Source organism: Narcine bancroftii, chromosome 1 (assembly GCF_036971445.1).
Source record: "Narcine bancroftii isolate sNarBan1 chromosome 1, sNarBan1.hap1, whole genome shotgun sequence".
Classification (NCBI taxonomy): domain Eukaryota; kingdom Metazoa; phylum Chordata; class Chondrichthyes; order Torpediniformes; family Narcinidae; genus Narcine; species Narcine bancroftii.
The window spans coordinates 93,876,681-93,904,210 of record NC_091469.1 but is presented as its reverse complement, the minus strand read 5'-3'; the positions used below and the strand labels follow the sequence as shown (position 1 = coordinate 93,904,210).

General features: G+C 42.8%; 1 long non-coding RNA gene across 2 annotated transcripts; it reads left to right on the top strand.

Annotated features, from left to right (window-relative positions):
* Positions 1-27,530, top strand: LOC138740466 (uncharacterized). Of its 2 annotated transcripts, XR_011342937.1 has the most exons (4): positions 13-96; positions 5,179-5,201; positions 12,227-12,325; positions 27,231-27,530. It is a non-coding gene; the product is annotated as an uncharacterized lncRNA (long non-coding RNA). The 2 variants fall into 2 exon arrangements; XR_011342950.1 differs by lacking the exon at positions 5,179-5,201 and having other exon boundaries at positions 1-96.

The following is a 27,530-nucleotide window of genomic DNA, read 5'->3' as shown; positions in this document are numbered from 1 at the left end:
AATTGTGAACTATTATTTTTTTAAATATTAAAGGATTTTATTGACATTAAACAGTGAGGTCAGGGAAGAGTTGAATCAGGAAAAGAGCCCTCAGCTGTAAGTCATGTGTACTCAAGGTATTTTTAGAAAGCAATTGTCTTTCCTTGAACCAGAGAATGCTACAGCACAGCGAACAGGTCATTTGGCCCTTCAAGTCTGTGCCAACCATTGTTCAGCTAGTCCCAATAACCTCTCCCAATGCATAACATGCTCCCAATCCATAGCCCTCCAGACCTCTCCCATCCATGTATCTATCCTCAATGATGAATATTTGAGATATGAATACTTTGATTGCTTTTGAATCATTGTGGACACATCATAAGTGTTGGAACAAACACAACAAGTGGAAGCCCCTGTGTTAAATGAAGTAGGGGAATCAATAACTGGTCAGTCGAATGCCAAGTCATTGGGATTTTTGAACAGTTGAGAAATGAATTGTTGGAGCTGTGTTGCAGACCCATGTGTGGTGCTCATGAATTTTCTGGTCATCTCTAGTTGTTAGCAGAAACCATTATGATGTGCAATATTTACGTATTACATTTTATGGATGCATAGAAAACTTTTTTTTTCAAACCAATTTCAAAACAGAGTTGCCAACACTGAGATTGCACCATTATTTAGGAACTGGACTGTACGGGATACAGGAGTACTATGACTCCAAGTTTATGTGGGAAGTTGGGTACCCTGAGGCAAGTGACCCAACTCTGAACAGCATCAGGCCTGCCCACACTCACAAGGCCCAAGCCATGAGGGTGGCGGAATCTCTGGCTCAATGGCAAAAACTTTCAAGAAACTCAACACCATGCAGGGCTGCTTGTTGACACCCCTTCCATTCCATAAACATTCTTCCCCACCACCACTGACACACCAAAATATATATTTTTTTCTAATTTTAGACATACAGCATAGTTACAGGCTGTTACGGCCCACGAGCTCATACTGCCCAATTATACCTTATTAATCTACAACCAACCAGAATGTTTTGAACGGTGGGAGGAAACCAGAGCCCCCCCCAGGGAAAACCCATGCAGGCATGGGAAGAACATACAAACTCCTTGCAGACAACATGGGATTCGAATCCCGGGCCTGATCTCTGGCGTTGTAATAATGTTGCGCTAACTGGAGCGCCAACCGTGCTGCCCCAAAATATTCTTCACCCAGAATCCTACATTAGCCCTCTCCAAACCAACCAAGAAGAAAAGGGTGACAGGTAAATGAAACACCATCATTTGCAGCTTCCATTCCAAGTACACACATCCTGATTTAAAAATACAATGATGTTCTTTCATTAACATCAGGACTAAATTCCTACTTTTACAGCAGGGTTAAGTGGATGAATTTTCACCAGATGTACTGCAGAAGTTTGAGAAGGCAATTCACTTCCTGGGCAACTAGGGGGAGTTTACAAAATAAAAATGGCAGCACTGACAGACTTGCTGTAGTGGCAGAACTGCTGCTGGTGCAGAGCTAGGAGAGTGAGGAGTGAAGACACAGTGCTCCTCTGCAGAGTCCAACCATCCAGTCCTAATGCTGACAGCTCCGTAGGTGCCAGTGCTGACAGTGGCCTTGAGGGAATGCAGAATCCAGGGGAGCAGTGGACAGAAGAAATGGGGAGAAACACCCCCTGCAAAGAAGGAGAAGCTTTGGAGATAACCTAACAGGACAGTGTCCATGGCAGTGAACCATTGAAGGGCTCAGCGGCAGAAGGACTCACAGAGGCTGTGGGCTGTTGGTGATATTCGGTCAAAGGACTCATACAGACTGAAGGCTGCTGACGACTGGCTTGTGGGAACAAGGTATCGGGATCAAGATTTAAGAGGGTGCTGAATGAAAGAAGCGGCCCCAAAGGCCCTCAGGTGCTGAAAGTTTCCTGATTGTATTGGACATTTGGATCAGGAGTTCGGGTTGCTGATGCATTGAACAGGGGTCTCTGCGCCTTTAGCTGGAGATGAATCCACAGACACTCAATGACTCTTATGACAGAAAAAAAATAATTTCATGTAAGATTAGATTTTCTGTTTTATAACATGACAATAAAATAATCTCAAATCTTACAATAAATGTATTTTCTAACTTCAATTGCACAAACACCATCAACCATTCTTTATGATACAAGTACCTTGTTATTGTCAAAAGCATCAAAAAGGGAAATCAAAGGACCATGGCGTTCCTGGAAATCCTTGTGTAAAGGAATAAGTGGGAATTTTCCATCTTTATTTTGCTTCTCTGATATGTCAGAAAATGTCCAGGACTGCAGGAATGCTCCTGGAAATGTCCATAAGACATCCGAGCAGAATTAGGCCATCAAGTCCAACTCCCCATTCCATCATGGCTGATTTACTATCCTTTTAAACCCCATCCTCCTGCCTTCTCCCCATAACCCTTGATACCCTTCCTGATCAAGAATCTATCTACCTCCACCTTAAATATCTCCAAGGCCTCCACAGCTGTCTGTGGCAACATATTCCATAAATTCACCATCCTCAGGGTAGAGAAATTCCTCTTCATCTCTGCTTTAAAGGGACATTTTTGTATTCTGAGGCTGAGCCTACTGTCCCAGATGCCTCCATTATAGGAAACATCCTCTCTACACCCACTCTATTCAGGCCTTTCATACAAATGAAGTAAAGTAGAATTCATAACCTGGTATTAGCTCAAATTTGTGCAGTTATTATATCAAGGGAATGAAGGAATCATGGTAAGAGAGATAAGTTATTCAGAACTGGAGCATTCAATCCAGTTAATGAAAGCTTCAAGGTTGTTTGTAGAGAAAATGATTTGTCACATTAACAGTTTCAGAGTTTTTACTGGGCCTCATTCACATATGCAGAGAATCCTAGGGGATCAGAGTAGATTTTTTTCTCCTAATCTAACATCAGAAGATGTGTTTGATCAGAATTATTGATTGAAAAGATAGGCCCAAGTCAGCATGGTTTCCTTTAAGGAAAATCATACTTGACAAACCTATTGCAATTTTTTGAAGAAATCACAAGTAAGATAGACTGGGAAGATGAAGTGGGTATTGTGTATTTGGACTTTTAAATGGCCTTTGACATGGTGCCACACAAGAGACTGTTGAACAAGTTGAGATCTGAGGGAATTACAGGAAGAATGTTAGAGAGCAATGACTGTTCAGCAGGAAACAAGAGATTGGTAATAAAGCGATCTTATTCTGGTTGACTACCGGTTATCAGTGGTATTCTACAGGGGGTTAGTGTTGGGTCCACATCATTTTATGTTGTATATAAATTATTTGAATTATGGCTTTGTAGCTAAATTTGCAGATACAGGTATACGATCCTTTATCTGAAACCCTTGGGGGTGCTCGGAATTTCGGATTTTTCCGGATTTCGGAAAGCCCACCTGAATAGTGCTGCCGTATCCACCCCCACCCCCTTCCAGTCGCCCGGCTGTCTCCCCCAACCGCGGTTCCTCGGCTGCCTCCCTCAATCGCCGGTCCCTCGGCTGTCTCACCTGGCCACCTGGCCGCCTCCCACAATCGCGGTCCCTCGGCTGTCTGGCAGTCTCCCATGACCACTGGTCCCTCGGCTGTCTCCCCTGACCACGGTCCCTCAGCCACCCGGCTGCCTCCCACGACCGCGATCCCTCAGCTGCCAAGCCGCCTCCCCTGACCACTGGTCACTCGGCCGCCTGGCCACCTCCCCCGACCACGTTCCCTCGGCTGTCCCCCCCGACCGCCAGACCCTCTGCCACCTCCCCCAATCGCGGTCCCTCGGCTGTCTCCCCCAACCGCTTTCCCTTGGCTGTCCAGCAGTCTCCCCTGGATGCCTCCCCTGACCACCAGTCCCTCAGCCACCCATCAGTCTCCCCCGACCACCAGTCCCTCAGCCACCTCCCCCGACCGCCGGTCCCTCGGCCACCTCCCCGACCATCGATCCCTTCTTGCCGAATTTTGGAGCTTTCTGGATTTTAGATGTCCAGATCGTGTACCTGTAATATCAAAATAGGTGGTAGGGCGGGTGATGCTGAGGATATGGAAACGCCAGTGTGACATGGATAGATTAGGAGAATGGGAAACGATGTGACAGATAAAATACAATGTTAATTATACACTTTAGTAGCAGAAATAGATGGGCAAACTATTATTTAGATGGGACATAAATTCAATACTCAGAGGTCCAAAGTGACTTGGGAGCCCTCGAGTAGGTACCTCAAAGATTAGTTTGCATGTTGAGTCGGTGGTGAAGAAGGTGAACTCAATGCTGGCATTCATTTCAAGATGAATAGTGTATAAGAGCAGCGATTTATTGTTGAGGCTCTATAGAGCACTGGTGGGACCTCACTTGGAGTACTGTGTAGAATTTAGGGTGACTCATTTGAAAAAAATATGTGCTAGCATTGGAGACAGTTCAGAGACAGTTTACAAGAATGATATCAGGAAAGAAAGGATTAGGATATGAGGAATATTTATCAGCTCTCGCACTCTATTCATTGGAATACAAATGCATAAGGGGGATCGCATGGAGCCATTTCAAATGCTGAAAGGCCTGGTCAAAATAGATGCGGCAAGGTTGTTTCCCATGGTAGGGGAATCCAGGACTAGATCGCACAACTTCAGGATAAAAGGGCATCAATTTGAAATGTGGATTATTTTCTTTAGCCAGAGGGTTGTGAGTTTTTGGAACTTGTTGCCATGGATTTAAAGCCAAAGACTGACAGATAGTTGATTAGCCAGATTGTCAAGGGGTATGGGGAGAAAGCCAGGGTGTGGGGCTGAGGGGAGGATGGATCAGATCATGATAGAATGGCGGAGCAGACTCGATAGGCCAATGGGACAACTTCTGCTCCTATATCTTGTGATCTTGAGCACATAATAACTGATACTGATCATTTAAACCTGTGTCACACATCCAAATCAACCTACAACCACATAGGTTTTGGAGGGTGGAACAAATGCTCCAGGTACAAGAAGTCTAAATGCTTCAGATTAAATTTGCACTGTTTGTAGTCTTGTAAAATTCCAAGGATGATTAAATTTACTGCATGTAATTCAGTATTATAAAGTTTCTTAAAAGCATCACCTTAAAAAGTCAAATAGATTGACAATAAAATATCAGGTTCTATGATTGCCCAGAAATGGTCTTCCCTCTTTTCAATTGCAACTTTGTGAAATTGCAGATCAGAAGGCTATACTGGAAAAGGTACCAAAAAGTCATAGACACAGCCCAGTACCTCACCAGCAAAACTCTCTCCACCATTGAGAAAATCTACATGGAACGGTGCCATCAGAGAGCAGCAGCAATCATCAAGGATCCACACGTGCTCTGTTCTCGCTGCTGCTATCAGGAATGTGGTATAGAGGTGCAACAAGATTCATACCATCAGTTTCAGGAACAGTTGTTAACCTTCCTCCATCAGACTCCAAAACAACAAACTCAATCAGCATCTTATTTAAGGACTCTTACTTTCCACATTATTTATTATTGAATGAATATTTTCTGTACTGCACAGTTTATTTGCATTTCCTTCCTTAATATATTTTCTTGAGTACAGTTTTCTTTTGCACTACTGATAGAAATTCTACCTCAGCCGCAGGAAAATGAATCTCAGGTTTGTACTGTATGTGATGTCCTGTGTGTACTCTGACAATAAATCTGAATTTGAACTCTGTTCTTGAGCAAATGCTAGACTTTCAAATCTAAAACTGATGGGGCACTGATGAATCAAGTGGAATTGCCAGCTCACAGGTTTAGTCACTGTGGAGTTTGCACATTCTCTTTGTGACTGCATTTGCTTCAGTTTCCTCCAACTGTCTAAAGAGATGCAGATTTGTAGATTAATTGGCCACTCAAAATTGCCCCAAAGGTGAATGCTGGAATCTGCAAGGATTTGATGCAAATCAAGGAATAATGGGTGGTAAAAGGAGTTATTGGGGAAATGGGATTGCTCTGGGGGCTGACATTGACCCAATCGGCTGAATGGCCTTCTTCAAAATAGTCATATAGCACCAAATTAGGCCCTTCAAACAACTGAGACCAATTAAACCCATTCACGTTCCTCCTACACAGATTCCCATCAGTTGCTCCCAAATATCTACCATTCGCTGAGACACTGCGGTCAAAATATTGTTGCCAAAATACTGACCTTAGGGATGTGGGAGAAAACTGGAGCATCTGGGGGAAATTGTACATGGTTTCAAGGAGAACATGCAAACTCCACACAGATAGTGCAGGAGAATCGACCCTGAATTACTGGAATCTGTTAGGTGACAACTTTATTAGTTATGCCACTCCACCAACCCTATATTGGGGAAATTCTGTCGGCACCTCTCTTTGGAAATGTGGTGAGGATATGAACCTGGCTTGTTGAATGAATAGTGTTGGTGAAGCTGGACAAACATATGGGTGCAAAGAGATAGAGGTTAACATCAGCAGGTTCAGATGTGAAGGCTCAAATACCAGCAGGAATTGTTGGGCCAAATGTTCATCAAGGTCCTGAAGTTACTCTGATCATGGGTGGGTGACAACATGACAAAAAAGACTGTCCGCACAATTGTAACACTAGTTTTTGCACTATGTTAAAAGTGAATATTGCTAGCTATCTTTTGCATTTATTATCTCTTTTTAATTAAACATAATGCTTAACATTGCAGTTATCTTTAAATCTTCTAGTAAGTACCTGCTCAGCTGCAGCAAGTAAGAATGTTGGTATGTACATTGTACAATGTATATGACAGTAAATTGAATCCACTGCTGTCTGAAAGAGGCTTGTACATTTTCCCTGTGTCTGCGTGGGTTTTCTCTGAATGTGTCTGTTTACTTCCACTCTTCAAAATGTACTGGGATTGTAGTTCAATCATGTGTAATTGGGCGGCATGGGCTCATGGGCCGAAATGGCCTGTTACTGTGCTGCAGGTTTACATTTAAAATGTAAAATTTATCAATAACAAATGCAATGTAACTCTTGCATTCAGCAGTCTCACAGGTAAATAGAACATAGTAAAAGAGAAAAAAAAATTATGTACAAAGCAGGAGGAAAGAAAATCTTCACAATAGGTCATAGTGCAAACAAATATGTTGAATCAGTGCTGCAAACAAATGTGACATGGTCCTGGATGGTTGTTATAGTGAGAACAAGGAGGTTCAAGATTCTTAAATGCAAACCTTAAAACAATAATAATTTAAAGTAGCTGTATCCATTTCAGTGCCCCATGGCTTTAAACACCAGCATAATTTAAAGACAGTAGTAGTTTTTCGAAAGCAAAAGACTTTCTTCCTTTTGATTCCTGCGGCGCCAAGAAGTTTGCCACAAAGAGAAAAAAACAGAACAGCTTCCACAGTGAGTCAAGTTTAGCTGGTGGTAATCAGTAACTCAGAGAGTTGCTCTGCACAGCAGGACAGGTGTGGTCATGTTGTCTTTCCTTATGTCTGGTCTGGTGGGTTTTGCTTGCTGAGATGCTTCTTTCACAGAGAATTACCTCAGGTAGCCAAACTCACAGGGAACCTGGTGGTTTGCCTGACTCTGTCTCTCAAAATGCCTGAAGCTGCAATAAAAGTGGCAAAGTAATTGATGGGTCTTGAAGCAAAGTCCACACTACCCTGCCAATATGAAAGCTTCTATCTTAAAACTTATTTTATTATGTGCCTCAAGGAACTTTTTCAGAAGAAAATTCTTCACTAGTCACTGGATGTGCCTTTCCTTTTGACTTGATGAAAGAATTTGCACAAGGGGGCAATACAACCACCAGCGTCGTTACTGGCACAGTATAAACCATCAACCTTCCATAATAATTCCAGAAACCCTTTGAGTCCAGCTGCAACTGCAGTTAATATTTTTAATGGGCATTTATTATTATTATTATTATGGCTTTGTGAATGAAGATCCAGGAAGGTCCTTTGAACCCGTACAATGGATTTTTTTAGGTGGAATGCAGTGTGCACAGTACTGGCCTCACCTTTTATCTGCCACAGCCGAGCAAGCTGGGATGGTGAAAGCCAGGTCCTTGGGTCATAGGTGTTATGTCAAAGTGTCCTTCTCCTAGATGGAAGGCCTGATGAGGGTAACAAGCCCCATTGGCTGGAAACAGGCTATAAAACCATAGAATACTACAGTACAGGAAGAGGCCATTTAGCCCATCTCATCCATGCTGAACTATTTTAACATCTAGATGGATCAACCTGCAATAAGACCATAGCCCTCCATACCCCTCCCATCCATGTACCTCCCCAATCTTCCCTTTAATGTTGTCATCAAACCCACATCCACCATATACACTGGCTACTCATTCCCCTTGAACACTTCACCTTTCACCGCAAGTTATTGTCTCATCCAACTTCAATGGAAAATGACTGCTTCTATTTACCCGGTCCATACCCTTCAAAATTTTGCATACTGCTATCAAAGCTCCCTTCATTCTCCATTAGTCCTGGGAATTAGTTCAACCCTATTCAACCTTCCTGTATAACTTAGCTTCTCAAGTCCTGGCAAAACCCTTGCAAACATTCTCTCCACTCTTTCTTCTTAATGTCTTTCCTGCAGGTAGGTGACTAAAAGTTTGCACAACACTCTAAATCTGGCCTCACCACTATCTCATACAACTTCAATATATCATCCCAACTTCTGTATTCAATACCGGTACTTTGATTATAGCCAATGTGCCAAAAGTTCTCCTTAGAACCCTAACTACCTGCAATACTACTTTCAAGGAATTACTTATCTGTATTGCCAGATTCACTCTATTTATACTGCACTCTAACAATTACCCTGTCAGTACCACCCTGGTTTTAATAGTTAACTCGTCAAGCCTTTTCAACATTTTTTCCATTGCAATCAGAAAGCTTTGATTTGATTTTAAATTTTGCCAGTTCACTTATTTATTGAAATGATTTTACTTAAAGACTATGTAAGTCACTCACAACTCTTCGTCTCTCTCTCATTCTATTAAAGTAAGGAGTTAATTGAGAGGCAAACTTATTGTGCATTAATCACTTGCAGGCCACACTGGGTAAAGGTTGGCAAATTTCCTTCCTTGTGAGTTTTTTTTCTGACAGCTTTCTGTTTTATTCTGTTTGAAATGTGAAGATACCCCAGCAAATTTATTGCTTCTGATGTTTATTGCATTGACCTGCTATTGGATTACAGATTTAAAACTAAAATCAGAAATCAGAGCTTAATTCTCTGAATGTGAGGTAACTACACATGAAATATCAATTGATTCTGGTGCATTGATAAAATCATTCTTTATTCACAGTATCATTCAATTTCCATTTGTTAATATTTCTTCATGCTCTTTGTTACTCTTTCTGTATTTCCTCTGCCCAACAGTTTATTCTGTGTGCTTTGTAGCTGCTAGTAGCTTCGTACATGTTGTGAATACATTTAGCAGTTTCAATTATTTTCTTATTGCCTTTGTGCACTTGACAAGACTTTCACAGTCTTTAATTTTTACCTCAAGATAACTACCATGTCTCAAAACTGAGAGCTGAAGTCCTCCTGATTTATGCTCTGACATGGCCCAAACCTATTTTATTGTGTCAACCCCCTGCCAAGCCTTCTGTTCCAGCCAAGAGACTGTTGAGAGAGGTTCATGAACTCCTGAAACTCAGCTGGAGGTGGATGCTTCAGGTTAATCCAAGGAGGTTGCTAACAAGCACCACTGTAAACATTAATGCAAGTCAAGACAACATAATGCATGGTAAACAAAATGTTATTACTGCTGAAATGTGGAGAGAATTTTTAATTGTAATTTGTTTGCGAGGGAGAGCATGGGAGTTACATTTCCAGTAGTCACCTTCCTTAGTTGTCATTAAGAACAAAAACAATTACAAAACATTTCCAAGTTGGTCGAATGGTTTTGAACCCAGCCAAAACAGACTTATTTTTTTCTTAATATAGAGATATAGCATGGTAACAGGTCATTCCGGCCCACACGTCCATGCTGCCCAAATACACCATTGTATCTTTGGAATGTGGAAGTAAATTGGAGCACCTGGAGGAAAGCCATGCAAAAATGGGGAGAATGTAGGTACACCTTATAACCAGATTCGAACCAGGGCTGCTGACCCTGTATGAGCACTGCTCTAACTGCTACGCTAACCGTGCTACCTTAAAAACAATTTTCATGAATTTGGTCTTTGTCGTAATCATAAAGGTCTACAGCGCGGAAACAGGCCCTTTGACTGACCTCTAGCTACTAATTTATTAAACCCAAATTAATTCCACTTTTTTATTGCCATATTCTCATTCTCGTTGCCCAGATTCTCGCAGTCACCTGCAGAGGCAATTAACCTATCAAACTGTGAAGCTTTGGAGTGTGGGAGATACTTGAACCTCCCCTTGTTGCACTAATCATGGACTGTTCTGACACCACAAAAAGACTGTCTGCACAATTGTCAAAACACTTTCTTCCATGATGGAAACTGTGAATATTTATTACATCTTTTGTACTTATTATTGTTTTAATTTAATTATACCATTGAATAAGTATCTGTGTGCCTGCAGCAGAGCACAATGTAAATGACAATAAACTGATTATCAACTAGAGCACTTGGAGAAAATCCAAAGTTCAAAGTTCAGATTTATTGTCAGAATGCATACATGACATAACATGCAACAAAAAATTCTTTTTCTACAGGCCAGACAGATTTTTGTACATCAGTAAATCTATACTCAAGAAAATATATGCATACAAAAGGGAGAAATGTAAATGAGCAGGAAATGCAAACAAAGTGCTGTACAAAAAAAATTCTATTATTAATAATGTGCAAAGTGAGAGTTCTTAAATGAGCCTCTGGTTCGATGTTTAGTGAAGTGGTAGCAAATGTTTCTGAATGAGGTGGTGCAAATCATGTGGCACCTATACCTCTTTTCTGATAGCAGCAGCGACAACAGAGTGGTGTAGATCCTTGATGATTGCTGCTTCTCTCTGATGGAAATGTTCCATGCAGATTTTCTTGATGCTGGAAAAAATTTTGTGTATGATGTACTGGGCTGCGTCCACAATTTTTTGCGGGGCTTTCTGCTCAGAGGTATTGGTGCCCCTATAACAGGCTGTGATGCAGTCAATCTGTAGAATTTTGCCAAGGTTTTCAAAACCATACTGGACCTATGCAAACACCTAAGAAAGTAGAGATACTGATATGCATTCTTCATGCTGACATTAGTGTGTTGGTTCCAGGAAAGGTCCTCTGAAATAATGACTCCCAGAAATCTAAATTTTCTCACCCACTCCACCTCTTATCCCCCAATGATCTCTGATCACATTCCTTTGCTCTTTTTTGTCATCTGAAGTCCACAGTCAACTCCTTAATTTTGGTGACATGTGTGAGGTTGTTGCTGGTGCACCCTTCAGACATGTTTTTATTCTCTCTCCTTTATTCTGACTCATTGCTCCCTTTTTATACAACCCACTACTGTGGTATCATCAGTAAATTTGTAGATGGTGTTGTCGTACTGACCTATCTAGTCATAGGTGTATAGTGAATAGAACAGTGGCCTAAGAACACAGACTCCAGTGCTGATGGAGTTTGTGGAGGAGATGTTCTTACCAATCCTCACTGATCATGGTCTGGAGGTGAGGAAATCCAGGATCCAATTACACAGCAGGGTATTGAGGCCCAGGTCTTGGCATTTGCTGCTCAGTTTTGAGGGATGACGATGATGTTGAATGCCAAACTGCAGCCAATAAAGAGCATCAAGATAGATGCATCTTTGTTGTCCAGTTGTTCCAGGTATTTATGTAGAGCCAGTGAAATAGCCTCTGCTGTCAATCTCTTGATGCAATAGATCCATGTGGTCACTCAGACAGGAGTTGATGTTCTTCAACATCAGCCTCTCAAAGATATTTCATCCCTGTGGATGTAAGGGCTACTGTCACTTAGACAGCTTACCACACTCTTCATGGGCATAGGTACGAATTGTGCTTGTTTGAAACGGCCTAATGTTGACTATATTTGTGAAAGTTGGTCAGCATAGGTTTTCGGTTCTAAACAGAGTACTCCACTTGGACTGGATGCTTTCCTTTGATCACTCTCCTGAATGCAGTCTCTTGTCAACCTTGAATACTAACAGTAAAAGATCATCAGAGCACATGGGGTTGTCCTTGTGCTCTTGGTCAAATAGGGTGTAGAAGCATTGAGTTCATCTGTGAGGGCAGCTTTCCTCTCTGCTACTGCATTTAAAAAAAAATTAAACACACATTATGGTAACAGACCATTTCGCCCCGCAGATCCGTGCTGCCCAATTCACACCGTTGATGGAAGGAGAGACATGATCACCCACACCAAACAACAACAAGGCCCCTGACCAACAACAACCTACACCTCAGGTACGGTTCAAACAGTGTGGGAATGTGGAAAACCCATGCCAACACAGGAAGAATGTACAAACTCTTTCCAGACAGGGAAGGATTCAAACCTGTCCTGATCATTGGTGCTGTAAAGGCATTGCATAACCGCAATGCCAACTGTGTCACCCAGCAATTTTGGAGCAGGTTATGTGATTTAGGCCCTGCCACAGCTGTCAGGTATCCTTCGCTGTGTCCACCTTCATCAGGAATTTACACTTCAGCTGGGAGATGACTTTTTTATTGGTCGTATCTGCGTAGTATTTTGGGTCTTGAGGCTTAACTGTCTGTGATCTGGTTCTCAGCAGGTTCTATGTTTCCTTGTTCATCCAGGGCTTCTGGTTGGGGAAAACCATGAATGATTTGAAGAGGACACCACCGCTTTGATAAAGTCTGTAACAACCCAGGCGTAATCATTCAGATCTTTAGCTGAGTTCTTGAACACAATACAATCCATTGACTCAAGGCAGAACTGTAATCATTCTCAGCCTTTTGTGACCACCTTCTGGCTGTCTTGATCTCTGGAGCCTCTCTTTTTAGAGTGTCTGCATGCAGAGAGAAGGTGAGCAATGCAGTCTCAGCAAAGAACCTTCCATGTTTTCTTTCTTTGGCTTGGCTTCGCGGACGAAGATTTATGGAGGGGGTAAAAAGTCCACGTCAGCTGCAGGCTCGTTTGTGGCTGACCAGTCCGATGCGGGACAGGCAGACACGATTGCAGCGGTTGCAAGGGAAAATTGGTTGGTTGGGGTTGGGTGTTGGGTTTTTCCTCCTTTGCCTTTTGTCAGTGAGGTGGGCTCTGCGGTCTTCTTCAAAGGAGGCTGCTGCCCGCCAAACTGTGAGGCGCCAAGATGCACGGTTTGAGGCGTTATCAGCCCACTGGCGGTGGTCAATGTGGCAGGCACCAAGAGATTTCTTTAGGCAGTCCTTGTACCTTTTCTTTGGTGCACCTCTGTCACGGTGGCCAGTGGAGAGCTCGCCATATAATACGATCTTGGGAAGGCGATGGTCCTCCATTCTGGAGACGTGACCCATCCAGCGCAGCTGGATCTTCAGCAGCGTGGACTCGATGCTGTCGACCTCTGCCATCTCGAGTACCTCGACGTTAGGGGTGTGAGCGCTCCAATGGATGTTGAGGATGGAACGGAGACAACGCTGGTGGAAGCGTTCTAGGAGCCGTAGGTGGTGCCGGTAGAGGACCCATGATTCGGAGCCGAACAGGAGTGTGGGTATGACAACGGCTCTGTATACGCTTATCTTTGTGAGGTTTTTCAGTTGGTTGTTTTTCCAGACTCTTTTGTGTAGTCTTCCAAAGGCGCTATTTGCCTTGGCGAGTCTGTTGTCTATCTCATTGTCGATCCTTGCATCTGATGAAATGGTGCAGCCGAGATAGGTAAACTGGTTGACCGTTTTGAGTTTTGTGTGCCCGATGGAGATGTGGGGGGGCTGGTAGTCATGGTGGGGAGCTGGCTGATGGAGGACCTCAGTTTTCTTCAGGCTGACTTCCAGGCCAAACATTTTGGCAGTTTCCGCAAAGCAGGACGTCAAGCGCTGAAGAGCTGGCTCTGAATGGGCAACTAAAGCGGCATCATCTGCAAAGAGTAGTTCACGGACAAGTTTCTCTTGTGTCTTGGTGTGAGCTTGCAGGCGCCTCAGATTGAAGAGACTGCCATCCGTGCGGTACCGGATGTAAACAGCGTCTTCATTGTTGGGGTCTTTCATGGCTTGGTTCAGCATCATGCTGAAGAAGATTGAAAAGAGGGTTGGTGCGAGAACACAGCCTTGCTTCACGCCATTGTTAATGGAGAAGGGTTCAGAGAGCTCATTGCTGTATCTGACCCGACCTTGTTGGTTTTCGTGCAGTTGGATAATCATGTTGAGGAACTTTGGGGGACATCCGATGCGCTCTAGTATTTGCCAAAGCCCTTTCCTGCTCACGGTGTCGAAGGCTTTGGTGAGGTCAACAAAGGTGATGTAGAGTCCTTTGTTTTGTTCTCTACACTTTTCTTGGAGCTGTCTGAGGGCAAAGACCATGTCAGTGGTTCCTCTGTTAGCGCGAAAGCCGCACTGTGATTCTGGGAGAATATTCTCAGCGACACTAGGTATTATTCTATTTAGTAGAATCCTAGCGAAGATTTTGCCTGCAATGGAGAGCAACGTGATTCCCCTGTAGTTTGAGCAGTCTGATTTCTCGCCTTTGTTTTTGTACAGGGTGATGATGGTGGCATCACGAAGATCCTGAGGCAGTTTACCTTGGTCCCAACAAAGCTTGAAAAACTCATGCAGTTTGGCATGCAGAGTTTTGCCGCCAGCCTTCCAGACTTCTGGGGGGATTCCATCCATACCTGCTGCTTTGCCACTTTTCAGTTGTTCGATTGCCTTATATGTCTCATCCAGGGTGGGAACCTCATCCAGCTCTAGCCTTAGGGGCTGTTGAGGGAGCTGGAGCAGGGCGGAATCTTGGACTGAGCGGTTGGTACTGAAAAGAGATTGGAAGTGTTCTGACCATCGGTTGAGGATGGAGATCTTGTCGCTGAGGAGGACTTTGCCGTCTGAGCTGCGCAGCGGGCTTTGGACTTGGGGTGAGGGGCCGTACACAGCCTTTAGAGCCTCGTAGAAACCCCTGAAGTCGCCAATGTCCGCGCTGAGCTGTGTTCGTTTGGCGAGGCTAGTCCACCACTCATTTTGGAAATCCCGGAGTTTGCGCTGAAGATGGCTGCATGCGCGACGGAAGGCTTGTTTCTTCTCTGGACAGGACGGCTTTGTAAGGTGAGCCTGGTGGGCAGCTCGCTTCTTTGCCAGCAGCTCCTGGATTTCCTGGCTGTTTTCGTCAAACCAGTCCTTGTTTTTCCTGGAGGAGAAGCCCAGTACCTCTTCAGTGGATTGCAGTATGGTAGTCTTCAACTGATCCCAGAGGGTTTCAGGGGACGGGTCCGTGAGGCGGGTTGCAACGTCGAGCTTTGCTTTGAGGTTTGCCTGAAAGTTTCCTCTCGCTTCGTCTGACTGCAGTTTTCCAACATTGAACCTCTTTCTGGGGGCTTTATTGTTCCTGGGCTTTGGCTTGAAGTGAAGGTTGAGCTTGCAGCGAACCAGCCGGTGGTCAGTGTGGCATTCCGCGCTAGGCATGACCCTGGTGTGGAGCACATCTTGTTTGTCACTTTCTCGCACCAGGATGTAGTCCAGGAGGTGCCAGTGTTTGGATCGGGGATGCATCCAGGTGGTCTTAAGGCTGTCCCTCTGCTGAAAAAGGGTGTTTGTAATGACAAGTCGCTGTTCTGCGCAGAGCTCCAACAGGAGGCGCCCATTGTCGTTGCACTTGCCGACGCCATGCTTGCCCAGGATTCCTGGCCAGGTTTCTGAGTCTTTGCCGACACGAGCGTTGAAGTCGCCCAGGATGACAACCTTGTCGGCTGTAGGGGTACGTTGGATGAGGTTGCGCAGGTCGGTGTAGAACTTGTTCTTTTCTGCTGGTTCCGCCTGGAGGGTTGGAGCATAGACACTGATGAGGGTGATGTGACGCTTGTTTTGAAGTGGGAGTCGCATGGACATGATTCGGTCCGAGAGGCCTGTCGGAAGGTTTTCGAGTTTGGAGGCAATGAAGCTCTTGACCATGAAGCCTACACCAGATAGGCGTCGTTCATCCGAAGGCTTGCCAGACCAGTAGAGTGTGTAGCCCGCGCCGCGTTCTTGGAAGCTGCCTACATCTGCCAGGCGGACTTCACTGAGAGCGGCTATGTCGATGTCAAGTCTGAGGAGTTCATGTGCAATGAGGGCAGACCGACGTTCAGGTCGATGGCTGTCAGTCTTATCTAGCATGGTTCTGATGTTCCAGCATGCTAGCTTGAGTTTGTGAGCATCTTTTGAGGGGGAGGACGTGGAGGGGGAGGACGTGGAGGGGGAGGACGTGGAGGGGGAGGACGTGGAGGGGGAGGACATTGAGGGGGAGGACGTGGACCTGTCCTCGGGCCTGCGCAAAGGAGCTTTTAGGTGGAGTGCAGTGCGCGCAGTACTGGCCCCACCCTTTACACCCATGGTTCGTGTGCCGTGGCCAAGCAAGCTGGGACGTGGCAGCGAGGTCCTTGGGTCGTAGGTTTTATATCGGAGTGGCCTTCTCCTATGCAGGTTTCTTACCCGGGCTGGAGGGGCCTGCCTCCCCTCCTAGGTCGGTCCATACTGCCCGGACCGGGGCCTCCGTCTGCCTCACTCGACTTCCATGTGGTCATCAGTCAAATGCACACACCCCACAAAGACAGCTTTGGAGGATCAAATCTGCATCACTGTGCTATACTCTTTTGTCTGTGCCACTATTGCCATCCCATGTCTTGTGTGAATATGGGAATTTTGTCAGGACCATTCTATGGAAGAGTGGTGAGGACGTGGAACTGTCTGTTGAAGTGTAAGTGAGGCTGCACAAATACAAATGGACAACAAGACAGACAGTTACAGTGAGTGAATTAATTCAAGTCAATTTAAGTCAAGTTTATTGTCATCTGATCGCTCAGGTACAACCTGATAACACTGTTCTCTGGGCCTTGGTGTAGACCCACAACCCAACATAACGCACATACAGACAAACAATACATATGCAGGACAAGTATTCATCTAAACAAATAAATAAATAGATGTTGTTTCATGAATATAAGAGTCTTGGTTGGTTAGTGCAGAGTGCCTGTAGAAAGAAGCTGTTCCTCATCCTGGTGGTGCTGGCTCTGATACTCCTGTATCTCTTTCCTAACAGGAGCAGCTGCAAGATGCTATGTGCAGGGCGGAAGGGGTCCTCAATGATTATTTCACGCCCCCTTCAGAAACTGATCCTGGTAGATAATGTCAATGGTGGGAGGTGGGGGGAGGACAAACCCAGTGATCCTTTCTGCCATCCTTATGGTCCTCTAGATTGACCTCTGATCCATTTCTCTTCAGCAATCGTATCATACTGGGATGCAACCAGCCAGGACACTCTCGATAGATTAAAAATGACCACGTGGGCCATAAATGCCAACAGGAGTTGGTTAGGTCAAATGCTCTGCAATGTGCAAATTCCATACGGACAGCATCTGAGGTCAAAATTGGACTGTACTGTTGAGTCTCACATTAGATTCTGAAGTTGTGTACCTTGGTAGGCACAAAGATACTAAAAGTTTGAAAGCTATTTTGCATCTGATTTGAAATGATTGTGCCAATTTTCAGTCCAAGTCCCACCTATCAAGAAATTAAACTGGGTCTTTGGTGATTCAGTGACATCTTCTGAAATAATTTCCACTCTATATTATCTTCAGTCATCTATGATCTTCATTTTTAATCTCAGTTTAAAAATGCAGGAAACTTCACAAGTTAGCCTTGAATAAATAGTCACTTGTGTGTCTGTGTAATTCACCAATGTGCTGGAGAAACTCAATATGTTCCTGACAATGGATCCAGGCCCAAAATATTGGTCACACTTTACTTCCTATGAATTCTGCATGAACCTGCTGAGTTTCTCCAGCACATTTGTGTATTGTATTCAACCCCTTTCTTGTTTAATTAAATAAAGTTTAAATAATTAAACTTCATTTGCCGCACATGAATTGTTCATGTTCTGAATAGTTCATCCATGATTACTAGGTCTCACAGTTCCTAAAGCAAAAACATACACTGTGTTCTCGACATAACAATGAGCCAATAGTCTGCAGTGGCTTGGGGGCACTTCAACTACTGGGCTTGATTAATTCTGATGATAATAGAGCATTTGGCGAAGTGCACTGCAGAAATGTGTGCCACTCCCCTTCTCTTTCCCCACCCTTATATTCCCACAGCACTGTAGCAGCTATGGTATGTTTATTGCAGTTATAATGTGACTGCCATGCACTGAGTCTTTTTAAGCAGAATTTCCCAATGCAAAGGTGTGCTAGCTGTGATTTCTGCAAAAGCCTGGCATTAGGAATCACACATAAAACACAAACTCTGTGGACACCATGGTAGACGTAAAAACACAATGCTGGAGAAACTCAGCAAGTCAAACAGTGTATTTTATATAGCAAAGGTAATAATACATAACCGACACTTCAGGCTTGAGCCCTTCATCAAGGTATGGAAAAATGTCGGCAGACGTCCGAACAAAAAATGGGGGGGGATGGGATAAAGTGTGGTCACAAAGACATAAGATGATAGGTGGAGAAGGGAGAAAAGGGACAGCAGTGATCAAGGGGAGGAGGGATGGTTAGGTGAATAGAGGGGGAATGGGGAGGGTGTAGAGCGCGTCGAAAGAACCAGACTTGTTGATCCAAACCAAGGCTTTTATTGACTAAAAGACTGGAGCATATCACAAGTAGGTCGACCAGTCCAGAATGACCTGGTCTGGCTAGGAGCAATCCTTTCAGACCTGCCAGTAGGTGTGGCTACACTCTCAGCCAATCACAGTCATCCTACACTACAATCTGTACATAAGCACATTGGTGATAGAATCTGTACTATCACAGAGGAGAACTGGAAAGGGGAAGGGAAGGTGGAGGGGTGAAAGAGGAGAGGAGGTTACCAGAAAAGATAATGTAAATTGCAATCTAGTTGGGCAGTGCCCAGATGGAACATCAAGTGTTGTTCCTCCATTTTGTGAGTGGTCTTGGTGGGATAGAACATAAGGCCATGGACAGACATGTGAGTAGGGGGTGTGACACAGAACTGAAAAGATAAGCTCCTGGGAGGTCTCTGGCACTGGTGCAGATAGAGTGAAAGTGCTCAGCAAAGTGACCTCCCAAACTGCGCCCAGTCTTCCTGATGTAGAGAAGACCATAAAGGGAGCACCAAATGCAGTAAATCAGTCATACAGATACACAAGTGAAGCGTTGCTTCACTTGAAAGGCAGGTTTGGGGCCCTGGACTGTGGTGAGGTAGGAGGTATGGGTGCAGATGTGACACCTCTAGCCACAGGAGAAAATGCTGGCAGGGGGGAGCACAATTGGAAGGGAGGGATGGCAGCAAGAAGGAATTATGTAGGGAATGGACCCTATGGAAGGCAGAGAGGGGAGGGAAAGATGTGTCTGATGTTGGGATCCTGTTGTAAGTGCTGGAAATTCCAGAGGATAATGTTTTGAATGCAGAGAATGGTGGAGTGGTAGGTGAGTATGAGGGATATTCTATGTTGGTTGTGTTTGGGGGCAGAAGGGGCCATGGCAAATGAGCAAGAAATGGAGGAGATAAGGATGAGGGCTGTTTTGATGGTGGTGGAGGGAAGCCTTGTTTGTGGAAGAATGCAGACATTTTTTAAGATTTGGCCTATATTAACTATCAGACCATTGCATATCTGACCACAGAACGATTGCAACATTGATTTCAGAACCCATTGAAACATTGCCATAAGAGAAATCATTGCAGAAGAGCGTAAGGCAATACATTCTACCTACCCTTCATATACCTATGATCTTGATCATGCAAAAATATGCATTTGCCTTGAAATCAAATTGCTGTGTTGAGGCCACATGATGTAATTCCTTATTTAAGCCATTACCCAATAACCTGCTCTGGACCATGTACCCCAGAATGTATCCATCATTGGTCTTGGCATTACTCCTATAGCCCTGTCCTGTACCCTCAAGTCTTTCCTCATATATCCTTGATCCTGAAAAAAAACCTTGACTTAGGTCCTGCAGTTGATTTATCAAACATGCACAGTCATTTGAAGCATTATCCATTTACTATATCTTTGGAAAATAATCAGGATGGAGTCTACAAAAATGCAACAAAACCCCTGGTATCTGGCACTTGTGGGGGTTAGATAAGTGAATTTTCCAGTTGCATGAGATTGTGTTCTGCATGGATTGGCAAACTAACAGCGTAGCGCTTCCATATTTTTTATGTATTTATTTGGAGCAATTTTTTTTTTTTTGCTGACTGCTTGAGGCTGCTGGTTGCTTGAATTCCAAATAAGTGGGGATTTTGCTATACTCCTTGATGGGATTCCCAATGTCAGTGAATGTTCGATAGAATATTTATCCTGCCTTACCTTAATTAAACATGCCCCAGACCAAAATGTTCAGAACTCCCTGATATACACATCTCTATGTTCCCTTTCTTGCACAGAACCCTTTTTCAACTCGGACCTCCTTAATCTTGATTCATGATGTGTCAACAAATACATAACCCTCACAGGGTTTAATTTTCCATCCAAAAGTTTCACACAATCTCATTTACCAGTTACTAAGTCAACATGACAAATAAGGCACACAAATGTCTCAGTTATTTAAAATTAACTGAGAGTGCAATGTCTGACCATCTCATCATTTTGAAATGACAACGTTCTATGCTCTTGACCTTCTTGACAAGATCAGAATATTCCATTTACCACCTCATCCCTTGTGGAAAGCTTTCTGTTTGATTTAAGCGAAGATCATCTTCATTCGCTTGACCATTTTCAGATTGAACTGCGGCATTTATTACTTCATATCTAATGCCTAGTTTAATTTTACTCTTCCATCTTGCATTTTAGTCTCTCTGACATTTTGCACTCAATGGATTTTCATGAAATAAATGCTATACTTTTTGTCAATCCATTTATTTTTCCAATCTAATTTCCCTCTTTCAATTAGGTCCATATTTTCATTATAATAAGAGACCAGGAAAATTAATTACCCATTGCTTATTATCAGTTCCTTCATGAAAAGCCATAATTCTACCTGGCCTCCTCAAAAGTGTGGCTTTTGATTTGAGTAGAAGTGGGATTAAACCACTCTGTCCTCTGTGCTGCTCCACCAGTCAAGAAGATCATGACTGATCATTTACTTACTACCTCAGCATGGCTTTCCGCCACTTTTTAAAATTTATTCACTTCTCATGATCTGATCATTGCCTGCAAGGCCAGTGTTTATAACACAAAGTTGTTTTGAAAACTTGGTGGTGAGCCTCCTTTGTGAACCACTGCAGCTCTGCTCCAATGGTGCTGTTGTCGATGATATTCAGGAGTTATCAACAGTGACTTGGAGATGAATGTTTGCTACACCTGAAACCCTGAAATGCCAAATCTTTGGGATTTTTAAACAGTCAAGAAATTGTTTGTTGGAGGTTTATTGTAGATCTATGTGTGGTGGAGGTCTCTGATTTGGGATGTGCTATTGGTGCAGCATGGATGAGTCACCATGGTGCTTTGTGCAGAGAGTCCGTGCCCCAGTCATCATGCAGAAGGATGGAATGGAAATCTACTGGGCTTCTCTGTCCTGGATAGTGTTAAATGTATTGAGTATTGTTGGAACAGCATTCATCAAGCCAACTGGGAATACATCATCTCCTGATTTATGTCTTACAAATAGTGTAAAGCTTTGAGATGTCAGGAGGTAAATCAATCTTTTGGCCCAGCCACTGCATTAAAGCAGCTTCTTCACGGAATACTGGCCATTTTTAATCCTCTGCTCTTTGAAGATGACAATTCATCAATGGCATTTTCTCCCAGTGGTCGACAGTTTAACCCTTTATTGTTGGAGATGATCATTGTCTGTCAATTTTCTTGCCACTGATTTAGCCCATGCCTGTATGTTTAAGTTTTTTTTCTGCAAGATTGTTTATTTACTGAAGAGGTGTAAAAGGAATTGAAGATCATGCAATCATCACTAAATATTCCCATATTTTGGCTTTGAAGGGAAATAAAAACCTTTGATGAAGCAGCTGAAGATTATTGGTCCTTTTAATGCCCTGGAGAACTCCCCCAGTCTTGTCCTAGGCTGCGCTGGTTGAACTGCAACAATTACAACTATCATTATCTGTGTTTCATTCCGTCTTCTGCTGGAGTACCAGCAGGTCTCAGTAAGTTCTCCCTTATCCAACTGATGATATTCCAGCATTAACTGAAAATTGTCTTTCAATACTGAAAGAACACAGAGCAATTGTAATGTTGGTAATGACCTCACCACATCATTTTATATTCAATTTATAAAATATACGAACATTAGCTGTTGATGTACTTACTGATGGTTTATTTTAATTATGCAACCTGTCTCAGAATACACCAGGAGCAATTTCATCTGCAGTAGATGAGAAACTCAATCATGTGGAGAAATTGCACGTGATTCTCCACCAACCATGCTGGATTTGGGTATCTGATGCACTTGCAAAGGGGTTACAAGGATGGATATTGAGAAGGTGTTTCTGCTTGTGGGACAATCTCAATCTCTTGGATACTGGTATAAAATACATGGTTAGCATGATGAGGCTGGTTTTTTTTAAAACCTCAGATGTCAAGTGTATTTTTAACTCTTCTTCAAAGGGAAGAGAAAACAAGATCTTTGAAAATCTTTAAGTTAAGGTAAAGAGAATATTGAATAGAAAAGGACTGAAGGGTTACTGTGATTGGGTCAGAGTGGCAGAGCAGGTTAGAGGACCAAGTGGCCTTCTACCTCTTCTAATTTATCGGTTTTTATAAATGTAAAACATCTGAGATTGGCAATGATTTGGCAGTGTCATGCCAAATTAAATCTTGTAAGGTAGTACTTGAAGAAGCTCTGCTCTTAGAAATGCTGAGGACATCTTTGGCAGCCAATTAAGCCATGTCCCTATGGACTAACTGTCGGTTTGAATGTTGAAAGAATTTTAGAAATTTAGAACATTGCACCAGTTTCCCTCCTGACCTCAGATGCTGTCTGGGTGAGGTTAACACTGTGTGGGTTTCCACCATACATTCCCATTTCCTCCTCTATTCCAAAAATATGTGCTAGCAGGTTGAGTTGTTGCTGTGAATTATCCCTTAAGTAAGAAGATACTAGGAAAATTAGTGTGGAATTGCTAGATATGTGAAACTGAAAAGGTGTGGGGAAATGTGGAATTGCCATTAGGGCTTGGATAGATAGGGTGGACAGCCAGCACCTTTATCCTGGGGAGACAATGGCAAATACTAGACAAGGTGAGTGGAAGAAAGTTCAGGGGAGATGTCAGGGGTAAGGTTTTCTTTACACAGAGAAGTGAGAGCCTGTAATGTATTGCCAGGGCTGGTTGTGGAGCCTGGTACAATAGGAACATTTAATAGGGATATTCATAGACAAAAACACATGGATGCAAGAAAATTAGAGGGTTATGTGTGTGAGATAGGGAAGGATTAGTTTGCTGAGTCAGTTTATATAGGTCGGCACAACATTGTTAGCTGAAGGACTGTAATATTCTTTCATATTTCATGGGTCATATTGTCTGTATATGTCATAGGAAAACATGAATAATACAACATTTGATTTTAACCTTATTAAACTATCAAATGAAAATTATCTCAATAATTAAAATGCATGATTTATTATTAAATTGCTGATCGTTTCTTGACGATCTTTCTTTTGAAATGAATGGAAAGCCAGTCCTCCATTTGATCTGAGAATTCCCAAAAAAGTGTTTGAGAATACAAAGAACAAAGCAATCCTGAAGCAGTCTACTGGGGAAGTATAGCAATCAAAACACTAGTGAACGTCTCATGGAATATTTGAGATTTGATTTGTTAACTTGGAGTGGAGTCGCTATGGTTATAGCTCAGGTTATAGCTCGAGATAAAAAGAAGACTCACACACCAAGGGAGTGTAATCAACACTGACTTTATTGGGTTGCAGCTCTGCCTTTTATAAGCAGCTGGCCTCATCACCTCTGAGGCATGGCTTTAGCGAGGCCAGCTGCTGAACGGTTGTCCTGGGTGTGCGGGGCCAGATTGTACCCCTGCGATCCGCTGGCTGTGATTGGTCTATTCGACCGCTATTCCTGTGGCCTATGGGAGCAGATGTCTCATCCTGCGTGCTGACTGCCCAATTGTCGTGTTTGATGACTGTTCGCTCTGTCAGACCATGGAGTGGGCCGCAGGCCACTACAAGCTCATGAATCTCAAACTGCCTTACTTCCATAAGGAAATGCGTAATTTCTTTGAAAAAAATACCATAGCATTTCCAAAAAACCTGAGCTGAAGATCATTTCCAGTATATTTTTTTCAGGGCAGAATAGTTAGCACAGTATTTTGCACAACTTTATTACTGCACCAGTGACCAGGGTTCTAGTTTGCTGCGATCTTTCAGGAATGTGTACATTTTCCCTGTGATCATGTGAATTTCACCATGTCCTCCAGTTTGCTCCCACATTTCCAAGATGTATACAGTTAGTAGGGTCATTGGTATCATCGATGTATTAAGGCAGTATGGGCTTGTGGGCTGGGAAAGCCTGTTACTGCGCTGCATCTCTAAATTTTTTAATTCAATTAGAATTCAATTAAATTTCTAGTATTTGCAGCATTTTACTTTGATAACCAGCTTTTAAGCACGTCAACTTTTATTATCCCAGGTTTTTATCAAATACGTTTCCTCTTTTTTGGAGTAAACATTATAATTTGTTTTGATAACGCTCTCCACAGACAATGCATCCCTACTAAGGCTTAGTTCTGCGGGAACCAATCACCTTTCTTCTACTTTGAGCCATCTCGTGGAAATGAACCTTGTGTCTGAGTAAACCTTGACAATGAGAGCCAGTAGGTTGTTGGGGAATTATCAGAGGGTGCCTTCCAGCGATACAACAAGCAGACAAAACATTTCACAAAATAATTGGCACTTTTGTTTCGGACGCAGCTTGAGCAATTGGGGTTTATTGGTCTAATAATTTGAGACTTGCCAAATTGGTCCAAAATTGCCAAGTAAATTATCAGGAAATGAATGCAGATGCATAATTTATACACACTGTTAATAAATCGTTCACAAGCAAATATTGCTCATCTTGCTGAAATGAGCTCAATGTACAAAAATTATATAGAGGCAGCATTTTTTTTCATCTGTAGCTTGTTTACCTGCAGCAAGACAGGTAGTTACTGCAAATATTCCAAAGGTTAAGTCAATGCTCTCAGTTACATCATTCTCCATTCTAACACTGAACACAGTGTGGCTGACAAGAAAGCCAGTATAAGAACTCTATATGAAATTAGCTTGAAAATACAGAATGAAGTATTCTATGGTTCCTCTGGTGGTTCAGTCAGATTTACAAGGTTAGTTCCCGGGATGGCAGGATAGTCATACGCGGATAGGTTAGAAAGACTTGGATTATATGCGATGGAGTTTAGAAAGATAGCGGTGGGGCGGGGGGGGGGGGGGGAAGTGACATGATTGAAGTATTTAGGATTATCAAAGGGCCTGACAGGGAATACATGTTCCCAATGATGGGAGAGACTAGGATTAGAGGGCATATTTTAAGAATACAGGGAAGGCCATTTAAGACAGAAATTAGGAGAATTTGTTTTACACAGAGAGTTGTGGATCTGTGGAATGCATTGCCACAGAGGGTAGTGGAGGCGGATTCGCTGGATAAATTTAAGAGAGAGTTGGATAAGGCTCTTGTGGGCAGAGGAGTTAAGGGTTTTGGGGATAAGGCTGGGATTGGTTATTGAAAGAGAAAGATCAGCCATGATCTGATAAATAGCAGTGCTGGCTTGATGGGCCAATTGGCCTCCTCCAGCATCTATTGTCTATTATGATTCTGTGCATCAAATCAGATGAATTATTTCATCTTATTCCCCATTCTCATTGAGTTTGTTGATCTTAGTTGGGGTGCCCTAAGAATATCTTTCATTGAACCATGACTGTTGAAAAGATTTGCTATGTTTGCTGAAAGAGGCACATTGCTGGATGTGTGCCTTTGAACACCATTGGTTTTTATATGGAACCAAGCATCAGCTCTTTGACCATACATGGGCATATTATTATTCAGATTGGGAGAAAATTCAAAATTCAAAGCTGCAAAAGGACTTGGGATTCCTTGTGCAAGATACCCAAAAGTTGACCTCCAGGTTGGGTCAGTGGTGAAGAAGGTGAATGCATTTGTTACAAGCCCAAAGGACCCCAAAACCCAACTGCAAAACATATTCACCACGACAAATTATTACTTAAACAAAAGTTATTTTTAATTATCTTTAAACATGAAAACAGAATCAAACTTTAACTTATTACTATTAACTTAACTACCCAAATTAATCTCCTTCTAATTCTGTGCACATGTATGTAATATGTATGTAAATTTAAGAAAAGCTCTTTGATTCACAGTTCAATCTCACTTCTCATTCTTCCAAGCCTGGTTGCAGGCAATTCTTATTCTGTGCACAATTTAACATGTATGAAGTTCACCAGGATTTGGTGCTTGAAAGGTAAATGTTTACTGCTCAGGAAGGTTCTTGGTAGGTTTGCAGAGAGAGATGTGTTGTTCCAGGATTTCCATAACTGAGGTGCAACCATTAGTCACCTCAATGGCTTGCTGATTAAACTTGCCCCATTAGGGTCTTCTAGATGGGAACCTCTTTCTTATTGCTCATTACTCCAGCAGTGTCACCAATTTTCATCCGATTATCCAACTTTACATCCTGTTGTTTAACTCATTGTGCAATGAGTTGTTAACATTCAGGACATGACTTATAGGTCAGGTGAGTTCAAGAGCATTGACACGTGCTGTGGTGCTCTGACAAAGCATGTTTTTAGAGTAGTCCAGTAGATATTTTATACATAATAATTAGAGACAAACCAAAAGGCCAATATAGAGAAGGGGGAAAATGGAAGCACCAGGATCCATCCAGTCAGTGGTAGAAAATAAATCTCCAAAACTGACCATTTTGATAACAAGCATAAAGAGTGATTTACTCTGTGACTGAAAGCCAACTTATTATTTTTCTTGCTTTTCACATTTTTGCTGCCTGAAATATTAAATGTTTCTTTTTCTACAAATGCTGCCTGACTTGCTCATGGCTTCCAGCTCTTTTTGGAGTATGTCGGATTGACAGGCATTTATATTGTTTCATAAATAATAGTCTAGACAAAAAGACAATTCTCTATTCTGTCTCTGCCTAAATATTGAATTAAAATAATAATGCAATATACCATTAACAAATATGCCAGATGCAATTCTGAAATTAATATCCATCATATTTTTCCTTTTTTTGCAGTGAGACTGTCTCCTCATCTCCCTGAATCAAAAACTGAAAAATCAGCCTAAGCTATCATAAAATACTGGCTTGGCATGTCTTGCAACTTTCCACATGACAAAATGCTGGAGTTTAATTGGGATATTTAAGATGATTAAGGGAGATAGAAGAAAACAACTTCGTCTGGAGGAGAAGAGCAGATTGTTGGGGCAGAGCTTCAAATTTAGAACTTGGTCAATTAGATTTGTCAAGAATATTTCCTCCTCAATTACACGCCTCCAATTCTGCAATAAAAATGTGTGAAATTTTTAAAAATGTCAA